The 11,718-nt window shown below is 35.6% G+C and overlaps 1 long non-coding RNA gene across 1 annotated transcript; it reads left to right on the top strand.

Moving 5' to 3' along the window:
- The first annotated feature begins 264 nt into the window (after positions 1-264).
- Positions 265-3,774, top strand: LOC115886045. The gene is made up of 2 exons (XR_004050828.1): positions 265-423; positions 3,497-3,774. It is a non-coding gene; the product is annotated as an uncharacterized LOC115886045 (long non-coding RNA).
- The last annotated feature ends 7,944 nt before the right edge of the window (positions 3,775-11,718 follow it).

The following is an 11,718-nucleotide window of genomic DNA, read 5'->3' as shown; positions in this document are numbered from 1 at the left end:
CATATAATTTGTTTTGTACTGTTTACTAACGTATCTGAAGTGTGAGATTACATTTTAACAAGATGTTCCATTGGTTATGTCCGTTCTCTTTTAACAATTTATCATTATATATGTTTCACTCAAAATTTTCCAAGTATTTTGGCTATCTCGATTGTTTTTCGTTTTTTGTGGTTCCTGTTGTATCTTCTAAATGTTGGAGATAACAACAAATCCAAGTTCAATTGATTTTGATAAGCTAATTGCTCGGTTACCTATAAAAGGAACCAACAATGTAAACAGATTAGTTTCAAAAACATTAGTTACTCTGTTAAATAAGAACAAAAAAAAACCTATAAGAAAAAATGGCATTTAAACCAACTAGTTTTATGATTATTGGATTTCTCTTGGCAGTGTCTTGTATTCTGAGCATCCGAGCAGTCCCGAGTAAGTAATAAACAGTTTAAAATCAAAAGGATTCATTGAAAATATACTGGTCCTGTACGAAAAATGATCAGCTAAAAAATTTTCTCGATTTCGATATTTTTCAGCGAAGTGTAGCTAAATTATTTGACTTTTTAGCCTCATTTTACTAAAAATGTTAAAGTCGTCATCTGTCTATTAAACGAAGAAAAACAAAATGTTGATATTTTGACGAAAGTTTGAAACACCCTGTGGAATATTTTAACAAAATAATAAACCTAAAGTGCACTTAGTTATCAAGGTGAATCTCTTCTCAATAGTTTGGTTTTTGATTTATCTCAATAATTGTTTTATTTTTATTGGAGTTAACCGCTTTTGAAGATTATAGTAACAACCAATAACAATCTTAGCATTAAAAGCATGCTTTTGCTTTTGGTCCACTTCAACACACATTTATAAAATAGTGTTTATAGTTTTGTAATGTCACTGTCCTTACATTGAAGTTCTGACCCTGGATAAGGCTCAGCAGGTAGGCGGTGTCTTTCCCCTTGCTCCTCGGCAAAAAGACCGTGATGATCCCTTTAGGGATGTTTTCTCCCTTCACTGCTACCAGTTCCGACCCCTGCCAATTTTTAAGCTTAAGTGCAATTTCCACCAACCAATTCGCTGATTCTTGAGATACACAGTCTATGAGGATCATGCCCACCCAAAAGTGTATCCCCGCAAAACGCAACTGACCCACATTTTGTAGATCGTTGTGTTGCGATCTGATCGTCACTACTTCGTCCAGTATAGCCTCTTCTAGAGACGTTTGCTGGTCGGTGGTCAGAGCAACCTCTGGGAAATCATTGGCAGAACCGCCATTTTCACTTGTCCAGTATTAGCGGCAAAGCTGGTGATACGTCCCTGCTTGTCTCCCGGTGTTGGATGGCTTTCCATCCTGGCTTTTTTCTCTCCCTGCCGGAGAAGAGGTGAGAGGTTCTCGCTACCTCTCTTGCCCTTTGATGGAGATGATGAGTGTTTTCGCTTTTGCTTCTTCTGGAGCAGTCGGAGTCCTTCGTGGAGCAGTCGGAGGTATCTCCATGCTTCTGCTCCGTTAAGACCTACTCTCAGAGGATCGTCTAGCCCGCCTGGTTGACCCAGGCAGGGTAGACGAAACGGCAGCTTGTGTCGCTTATTGGGTCTAAAGGTACACTCCCGATCCTTACTAGAGGAGGTGGTAGCTTGTGTGCTACTTGTGGAAGCTGGCCTCACGCAAATGTCAGCCGCCTCTCCTGTAGTTCCCTTTGGGATTGGTCCCTTGAAACTTTCATTCATAATGTTCCCACTGTTACTAGGGGGTTTCCCCACAGCTTTACCGGTGGTGTTTTTATGATTTTTCGATCTCATAGTGTTCCCACGAGCAGCTAGGGATAGTCGGTCCACTTCTACGGAGCCCCGCATGTAGAAGTAAGGGGTAAATACAATGAGGTGCCCCCTGATGCCCTTTGACCTGGTCCCGCCATCGTAGGATTTAGGTTTTTGGTGAGGTTGTCTCCTCTTGGTCCAGACGGTTAAGCCAAGACCCCCCCACACCCTCTACCCGCGAGACATGACCACAGTCAGTAGAGAGTGCCTGATATGACGGACAGGGGTAGCCCCGTCCGGCATCGTTATATGTCTTGGTGCTATTCCCTGGCCACGACGAGTGAGATGCGCGTTAGAGCAAGCCTAGCGCTAGGGGGGATTCACCCCAGAACCTGACCAGGAGCTTCCACCAACGACAAGGTCTTGCATCTCCTAGGGGAAGCGGGCTGACTAACTGGAATATAAATTTCCCGCTGGGGATTCAGGTGGTAGCTCTGCTGTAAAAAATGTCAAGTTGCCGCATTTATTTATTTATTTCCTAACATTATCATTCGTTTTGACACTTTAGTTTTGTATTACGAGTTTTTGGTTTAAATGAATAATGAGTTGTGCTTAAGCTAAAAAAATTTTACTAGCAGACCTTGCAGTCTAACACTGTTCTTTTTAGAACCTCTTTTAGTGCGAAGTGTACAAGATAGCTTAATAGCCGTTGAAAAAAACTCATCGCAACCTTATTAGAATATTTTGAACGGGAAAGAGGTAGTAATCGCCCTTTACGTCCCGAAGTGCTGTTAAGGAGGAGAGTTTTTTTATGTAAATAGTAACTGTTTATACAGGGTGTCCCAGAAATAAGTGCAAATATTTTAAGGGGTGGTAGATCTCGATAAAAGAAAGATATTTTCTCTTTATCGTTTTTCAAATAAGTCCAAAATAACGGAGTTATTTTACTTTGAAAATTTCAAAAAAAATGATTTTTTGCTAAAATTTTGAGAACCACTGGATCTTCCTGGATTTTCTTTCTTGTAAATTTAATCTAATACCTATGTTGCCATATTATCAAGAAATTATATTTTTTAACTAAAAGCTAAAAAAAAATCCAAAAAATTTTTCAAAAAATTTCGAATTTTCAAAATTTTTTAAAAAAGTTGTATTATAAATGTTCCGAGAAAATGTCAATAAAAAACTCATTAGCGACTGTGTTCTGGAGATCCAAACATATTACCGGTTAAAAATAAAAGTCTGTGAATTTTGGACTCGACTGTACTAAACCTGTACCTAAATGATTTATTTTTTAAGAGTTCGTATTGAGTTTACCAACGCTTTATATTTTAATGTTTTTTTTAACAGTTTTCGCAAAAAAAAACTCATAGGCGTGTTTCTGGGGTTGAACTATTATACTACCAGTTAAAATATTTGCACTTATTTCTGGGACACCCTGTATAATTATAATTAATTTATTTTTGTTTTCTAAAATATTTTGATTAAAAGAAAATATGTAAAAGTGGGTAACGTTGTGCCGGTCAAGCTTAATCACGTGACTGAAAGTTTATTTCGTATGATCTATAGCTACGCATTGTTTAAAAAATGATGAAAATAGGTCCACTAGAACAAAATGTATTGATCTTTAAAATCCGAGTTAAATAATCGAGTAATCCATGAAAATTTCAACTGTCAAATACCTTTAAAATTTTCTTTATTATCACTGGTTTAAGTTTATTACAAATAAAATTGATATTGATATCAATTGTAGCTTGTCCCTCTCATGAAGATGGTACCCCGACATACCTAGAAGACCCTACAGATTGTTCATATTTCTACGAATGTAGTAACGGAAAGGCCCTCAGATTCCAGTGCGCAACCGGTACTTATTACGACACTAGCATAGACCGCTGCAATCGCGCCACCGAAGTCGACTGTGGTACCAGATCAACAACAGCCAGTGATGCCACTACAAGTCCTTCCTTTTAGACCTTCAGCGTGAACTACATCTTATTAAAAATCTTTAAATAAAATTTTTAAAATCTAAAAGCACTGTTTTTTTTATCTTAGTGTTATAATGACTCCCAAAACAAAAAAAAGTAATATCTTATATCATAGAATTTCAGTAGAAAATAAAATAAACCTCAATAATTACTGCAATAAATCTTTTTCTGACATTTTTGAACTAGCTGGCCTATATTGTGTAAAAAAAATGAAACGAATATCGCAAACCAAAAACCTAATATAGAGCTTTTTGGAAGCATAGGTCACCCTGTTTATGATTAAAAAAGTCATTAAATAATTCTGTACGCTTAGCAACCGGTCCCAACTATTGAGTGTAAAGGTACGTCCATGTGTGCACCAGTGCACCGGCTTTCCGCTTTCGGGCGCTCGGCTTACTTCGCGCAGCGCTTTGTGAAGCTGCGCCATTGAAGCACGTAGGAGACTAGAAGCACAGAATATCTAGCTACGCAAGCTTGCGTAGCTTGCGTAGCTAGATATTCTGTGCTAGAAGCTAGGAAGCCGCACTCCAATTTTGCTCCTTTGCTTCCGCGCATGCGCATGAGTTATACAAAATCGATCGGGTATTTCGCGTGCTATAAATACAAAAAACTCACACCAAAGACTAACCAACTGTTACGCTGCTGCCTACTAACCAGCTGTTACCAACAACTCTAAATAAATAAAAAAATACAAACAGTTTTAAAAAATAAAAACAGCTGTAAAAAAATAAAAAAGTTATATGTCTACCGAGGTTCGATCCACCGTCCTGTTGCACAAAAAGCGGCAGCCTCAACCACGGAGCTACACGCTGCTTTCGTAACCGAACTACACACACCGGAAAAATCTAGGGATATCATTTTATTAAAGTTAAAAATAAATGTTTTGAATAAACAACCACATATTTGTAGGCCGATTCTTTCCACTTCGATTGAAACGAAGTAGTCACACTAGTTATTTCTAAATTTGGGATATTTGCAGAAGTTTTTGTGCATTTTTTGTCAAATGTATAAAAAGCACCTAGCATCAATTGTTCGAATTTAACAGAGACGAAATGCTAAGGGCCATGGGTATGCTCGAAGCTGGAATGCGCCAAATCGACGTAGCTAGAGCATTAAATACAACGCAAAGTGTAATATCGCGATTAAGTGCACGCTACCGTGATAGTGGTGATGTTGCTGAAAGGCACACAGGGCGACATCGCATTACTAGCCCTCAGCAAGATAATTTTTTACAATTAAATGCTCGACGCCGACCGACTCTTATAGCACCAGAGCTTAGTTTAATTCTCCAGGAAACACATAATGTAACCGTTAGTCCTGACACTGTTCGCAATAGATTAAGAGAGGTCAACTTAAGAAGCAGACGCCCCTGGAGAGCTCAACCCTTAACGAGAGGAAATCGAGAGGTACGATATTTGTGGGCTCAAGATCATGTTTAGTGGCCGAATGAACAATGGGCCAATGTTCTCTTCACGGATGAGTCACGCTTTGAAATTCATCCGGATTCGAGAAGGCTTAGGGTATGGAGAGAACCGGGACATCTTATTCGGTTGGATCATGTTCAGGAAGTGCACCCTTAACAAGATGGAACAGTTATGGTCTGGGGAGGAGTCCAGTTAGGCCGAAAAACCGATCTCGTTTTTCTTGAAAGGTTTCTAACAGGAATCACATATCGTGATTTAATTCTTGAGCCTGTCGTGTTACCATATGCCAATGATTTTGGGAGAAACTTCATTCTCATGCATGACAATGCACGGCCTCATATAGCCAGAGTGGTAAGTGAGTTTACCAATGCTCATCAATTATACATCTTACCTTGGCCGGCTCAATCTCCTGACCGCAACCCCATCGAACACGTATGGGACGCGGTCCAAAGAAGAATTTTGAGAATGGGTATGCCTCGTGAAACTCGTAGGGATCTGGTTCGGGCCGTGAATGCAGCGTGGCAGGCTGTACCTCAAGAAGAGATCGACAACCTGATCAGGAGCATGGAGAGACGATGTAGGGCTCTAATGAACAGTAGAGGAGGCCATATCCTTTATTAAGTAAAAATGGTTTTATCCTTTTTTTTAATTCACAGTTTAGAATAAAAAAAATGTGTGTATTTTTTTGAGTTCAATAAAAATCAAGGTAAATTTGAAAAATTCGGTAAATTTCGCATTTTTATTTCCAATACGTCCTGTAAACTATTTGTTTATTTTAATTTTATTATATTAGAAATGCAAATAATAAAATTACTGACGATGGCTTCATAAAATTGTAGACTTTTCCGGTGTGTGTATATTGAAGTATTACTTCGCGCTCTGGCATTTCAATGCATGCGTGAAACAAAGGAGCAAAAGTGGAGTGCGGCTCTCTAGCTTCTATAACGTAGGGGCCGTCAACAACCGCTTACAGGGAGCGGGAATATCATTTGGCATCATGGAACCATCCCGTGGGGATCTATTATTTCTTTTTATTAGCTAGTGATAATGTTTATACTAAACTGACACAAAAAAGTACTACTCGCGTTCATGAAATTAATCTATTTCATTTTGAATTTGGTAAATATCACACGTTATATTCACAACTCACCGCTCACAATCAAAAATTTTACGAATATTTTCACATGGAGAAAGAAACGTTGAAGTATAATTCAAACAAAATTGAAAATCGTTTAAAAAATGCTGCAATTTTCAAAATAAATTGATGTACACAAAATGGTTGTGATTAAAATCGATTAATTTTTAATAATTTCGTAAGTAAATAGCTTGAACTGTGCTAAAGCATAACCTTAAGCCCACGGCTACACAGAAAGCGCTTTTAGCGTTTTGCGTTTTAGGCGTCTCAAGCGCTTTTTGCGATTTTACCTTTTTAAGCGTTTTTTTCGATTTGTGTCCGTTAAAAACAGGCAAAAGACGCGGCAGGTCTGCAGTTTCTATCAAGATGTCAATTAGTAACGTCGCAAGCTCGTGGATTCTCGGCCCGTTCAACAATCAATCCTGCGAGAAAGAGATAGGCGAGATCGGCGCGGTTAGCGTTGAAGAGACGAAGAAAAAAGATGCTGGAATTGACTTGTGGACGGGCCGGGGCATATATTCGGCGACAAACACAATCTACTGCTGGTGCATTTATTTAACGAATTTTAGTTTATATGTGTATAGTTTTTTTATGTTGTAGATACCTGTTGTAATTATAATATAATATAATAAATAATTATATGTAATTATATAATAGAATAGTAACTATATTACTAGTTGCTAACGCAATTTTAGGACATGATTTATGACACTTTTTGGAGTGAAACTTCTTTACGCGCGCTAGGAGTAAAAATTCAAGGCCGTGACATACGAGCTAGCGAGACGGCCCTGACACACGAGCTAGTTGTAACGAAATGTTTAACGGCTTAGAAATACATAGTGACGCGACGTGTATTTGGGAGCAGTCCACGTGTTTATCAAAAATATTGATATTTTAATACAATTCATCAAAGAATCAAATTATTACGTGCAAAAAACCATTTGTTACACGTAAAAAAACTATTTTACGCGAATAAAACTGTTATACATAAAAAAATATTTTTTACGCGTATAAAACTATTTTGTTACTGACAGAAAACAATTTTTACGCGTATAAAACTATCTGTTACGTGTAAAAATCTATTTGTTACACGTAAAAAGCTATTTTTTACGCGTCAAAAACTTATTGTATCTGGTAAAAAATCTTTATTACGCCAAAAAAATATTACGTGTAAAAAACTATTTGCTCGACTATTTGTTACACGTAAAAAAATAATTTTTACGCGTCAAAAACTTATTGTTTCTGGAAAAAAAATGGAGTAGGGTATATTAAGTTCGGGGAGCGAGGGAGTTGAATTGGTTGCAAAAGAGGGATAGCGATGATGAAACTGTTGAGCGGATGAAGCGGGAAAGCGACAAAAAGAAACAATAATTCATTTCGGTAAAAGCGGGTAAAAGCAGTCTAAGCCGGTTATTTTTACCGCTAGTGTGTCGCAATAAAACAAGAAGCGGGAAGCCAGTGCACTATGGAGTACCCTAAGCTTTTTTCTGCTCAGTCAGTAGCTTTGTCACTCGAATCGCGACCAATGATACATTCGAAGATAAGGTTGAAATGGAGGTGTCCAGTTAAATCGGACATAGTCTAAGGTCGGAGAGAAGCTTTACAGGGGTGGATGTGTCCAGCAACTCTACGATAAATTTACTGGACGTCCGGAGATGGCAGTCCGATCCAGAATTATTCCTGGGAAGCCAGAATTAAGTCTGGAGATAAATTTATTTACGAGAGCCGAAACAAAAAATAAAGGGATGTGTATTTTTTGTTTATCCTTTTTTTAGCGTTTTTTTCTAATGAGACAATTATATTTAGTTATATTTGGTAAATTGCCAATATACAGGGTGGTTCGAATTGTAATCTGAAAACACTGAGCTCATCATTGACAAAAATTAGATATGTTGACTAGATAGTTATTAGACTTACTAATACGGGGTATTGATCTAGCTACGTCCAAACACCGGTTTTCGATAGATCAGCGAAGTTAAGCGACGTTAGACTATGTGAGTGGATGGACGGGTCGCGCTGTTGTTCTATGGCAAGAATTTAAAATCTATTAGACACACACTGCCCATTCACGCCGGTTTGTGAATCTTGTGAGTAAGAGCGTTGATTGAAAGAACTGTATTATAATTAATTTATTTCCTTCAGTCAACGGTAAGAGCACAAATTACCTATAACAGATGCGAAAGAAAGCGACTGCATCGGAAACCGCTCGGCAAACCCGACACGCCTATTGAGTGGTGTAAATACACCAGTCGTTTAGTCCGGAAACTTATGCTGTGTCGTATTCGCTTGCTGGAATGACATAGTGCGTAGTTATATGTTTCTTTTTAAAAACGCGTGTAGAATTTTTGTTGAACTTTTGAACTGTTATTTCTAAGTTTTGGTAATTTGTATATCTTATTTAAAATGGGATGCAAATGTGTTTATTTATAAGGAAAAAAAAAGATATTTATAGTATAAAAAATTAATTTATTTAACAAAATTTAATTAAAAATGTGACAAAATAGTTACCTTTCTATTGGTTCTATCGGACTTTTTTCGACTATATAAATCTTTATTTGAAACTTTAATACATCAAATATTTTCAATCTAATAAATCATTTAATGATGTAAATAAGAGGAAATTTCTCACATGGGTGGTCAAATTTTATAGTTTTCATTATATCAAACAGCCTCTGAGAAAAGATTTCAACTCAAAATGCCTTTAATTATGTTTGACTACATCATTAAAAAGGGTCTTCAAATACATCAATGTGATATTTGTCTAAAATTTGCAAAAGAATCCGAATCTCTGGATAACTCGAAATTATTTACCCATTTAAAAGCCTTTGATCATGAAAGTGGAAAAATTTGTTCATTTTTTTTTGACGGGCTGGAAAAATTATTTATATTAAATTTTGATGAGTTTTGCACTGAATAAAACATTCAGAGGCTGTTTGATATAATGAAAACTATAGAATTTGACCACCCATGTGAGAAATTTCCTCTTATTTACATCATTAAATTATTTATTAGATTGAAAATATTTTATGCATTAAAGTTAGTACAAAAAATAAAGATTTATACAGTCGAAAAAAGTCCGATAGAACCAATAGAAATGTAACTATTTTGTCACGTCTTTAATTAAATTTTGTTAAATAAATTATTTTTTAAACTATAAATATCTTTTTTTTTCCTAATCTCCTACGAGCTGATATAATATGACGAGCAATCTATTAAATTACTGTGAGATTATACAGAAAAGTCCACAGACTTCGAGACATAGGAAAATCAAGTCCAGTTAGCGTGTGTCCAAATTTTGACAAGTTTTCAAAAATTACAGTTTTGTTTAGACTGACATTTAATTTCGCCTGACTTCTCGGTGAATGATTTTATGGGAGTACATACAATCTAAAATTTACGGCCATGAAGAAATTAAAAACTTGGAGCAGTTAAGACAGAAAATATTTAATGCCTTTGACACTGTCACCCCTGATATGTTATCCAATGTGTGGAGGGGATTTTATGATCATTTGGGTTATTGTTTAATGCAAGAGGGAGGCACTTTTGAACAATTTTTGTAATTTTTTAAATTTCATTATCCTGTTTTTTTACCGTTTACCCATTACCTACCTTGACGGACATGGGAAAACGGAGGTCCTTTTCAGGACCGCAAATATTCTGATTGAGAAAATTGGTAACTTTTTTTTGGATTAAAAAACAAAAGTTGTTAATATAATATCAATTTAAAAGGGTTTTAGTAGTTTTAATACACACTATGATATAAAATTTATTATTATTATAATGTACATTATTAATACTATTGTTCATTCGAAATGGCATTAAGGCCCAATTGCAACAATGATTTAAATTTTTCTTAAAGATAAGTAGAGCTTAGAATGGGCTGTATTTATATTTACTTTAATATTCACCTTAAATGAGGGAATTTGACTGATACAATTTTTGAATTTGAATTGTTTTTAATGATATTAACAATTTTAGTTCAATTTTTAATAAAATTTATTTAATATTAATAGAAATCCAAGGGATTTGAAACCTCTTTTAGCGATTTATAACATTCTCAAATGAATTACAGGTGCCCTTATTTTGAATGAAAATCACACAGCTTTTTTCATAGTCGCTGCAGTTGCTATAGCTATAAAAAACTAATTTTTTAAGGTGTGAAAATTGCGACACACGCTAAATGGACTTGATTTTTCGTATGTCTCGAAGTCTGTGGACCTTTTTGTATGCCTCGATAACATATTGGTGCAGATTATTTTCACCCAAACAAATAATAACCCAAACTATACATTGATGCGGATTTGTCTATGAACTCTTTCGGAAGGTCACAGAAACCTGAACGCGTAATTCGGTGTTCTTTCGCATCTGTTATAGGTAATTTGTGGTAGGAGTCAATTTAGATACTCGCCATGTCGATAGGCCATTGACAATGATATGGCTGAGGACTGCGGTTCGAATTACGCGTATACTAAGTATTTCCCATTCAGATTAGCCTTAGCAGCAAAACGTTAACTAAAAACACTTTACTTTCAGTTTTATCAGTTTTTCCAATATTTATCATAAATTTTTTAGTACACTAAACATATTTGATTTGTGAAAAAAATGATTGACACATATTTTGACAAACCTAAACCCAAAAATTTAATCTACATAGATTATTAGAGCTATCTTATTTACATAAAAAGTTCAATCAGACTAAATTGAACACAAATAGGTTATAAGAAAGGTGAATCAACAAAATATAAACGTTCGTAAACATGTGATAAACTGAGTATTTTTATCGCTAACAGCTTCTCAACGATTTGGATATCTTTCTGAAAGGTTAACAAACGGGATATACGAGGTGCGATCGCAATGAAACGATTAAATTTGTATTAAAATATAAAGTGTTGGTAAACTCAATACGAACTCTTGATAAATAAATCATATTTTTTGATGCACCGGATATACTAAAAAATAATTGTATTTTGTATATCTCAACCTTCCCTAAAAGTTCTTTATTTGAAATGTTTTATTATTCTCAAAACGAATGAAATCATGTAATCATGAACTTTTACTTTATGGCTCGACTCACTGTTTACAAACAACAATCAATCTATGCAACAATACCGGGTGCGTCTCAAAAGTGGCTCACCCCTATAACTTTTAAAAAACGAGACTTCATATGTTAGTATATGACATAAATTAGGATTGACGTATTCAATTCTTTTCGCTCACTTCCTGTTTCACCGGTAATAACTACAACTTTTGATTTTTAAATGGCACCCTCGGTATTTTTTACTTTATTCAATAGAAAATGGCACTCAGAATAGAATGAAATATCACATTTTAACTTTTGGCATTCTCGCTTAAAAAAAGTATTTAAATTTCAATCTAGAGTGCCATGGCTGTGTTAAAAACACTAATTTTTAATCAAGGAGCCTTGGAAAAA

Source organism: Sitophilus oryzae, unplaced genomic scaffold (genome assembly GCF_002938485.1).
Source record: "Sitophilus oryzae breed Bouriz unplaced genomic scaffold, Soryzae_2.0 scaffold_466_pilon_pilon, whole genome shotgun sequence".
Lineage (NCBI taxonomy): Eukaryota > Metazoa > Arthropoda > Insecta > Coleoptera > Curculionidae > Sitophilus > Sitophilus oryzae.
Note: the sequence above shows the minus strand (reverse complement) of the source record. Positions and strands in the feature narration are given on the sequence as shown.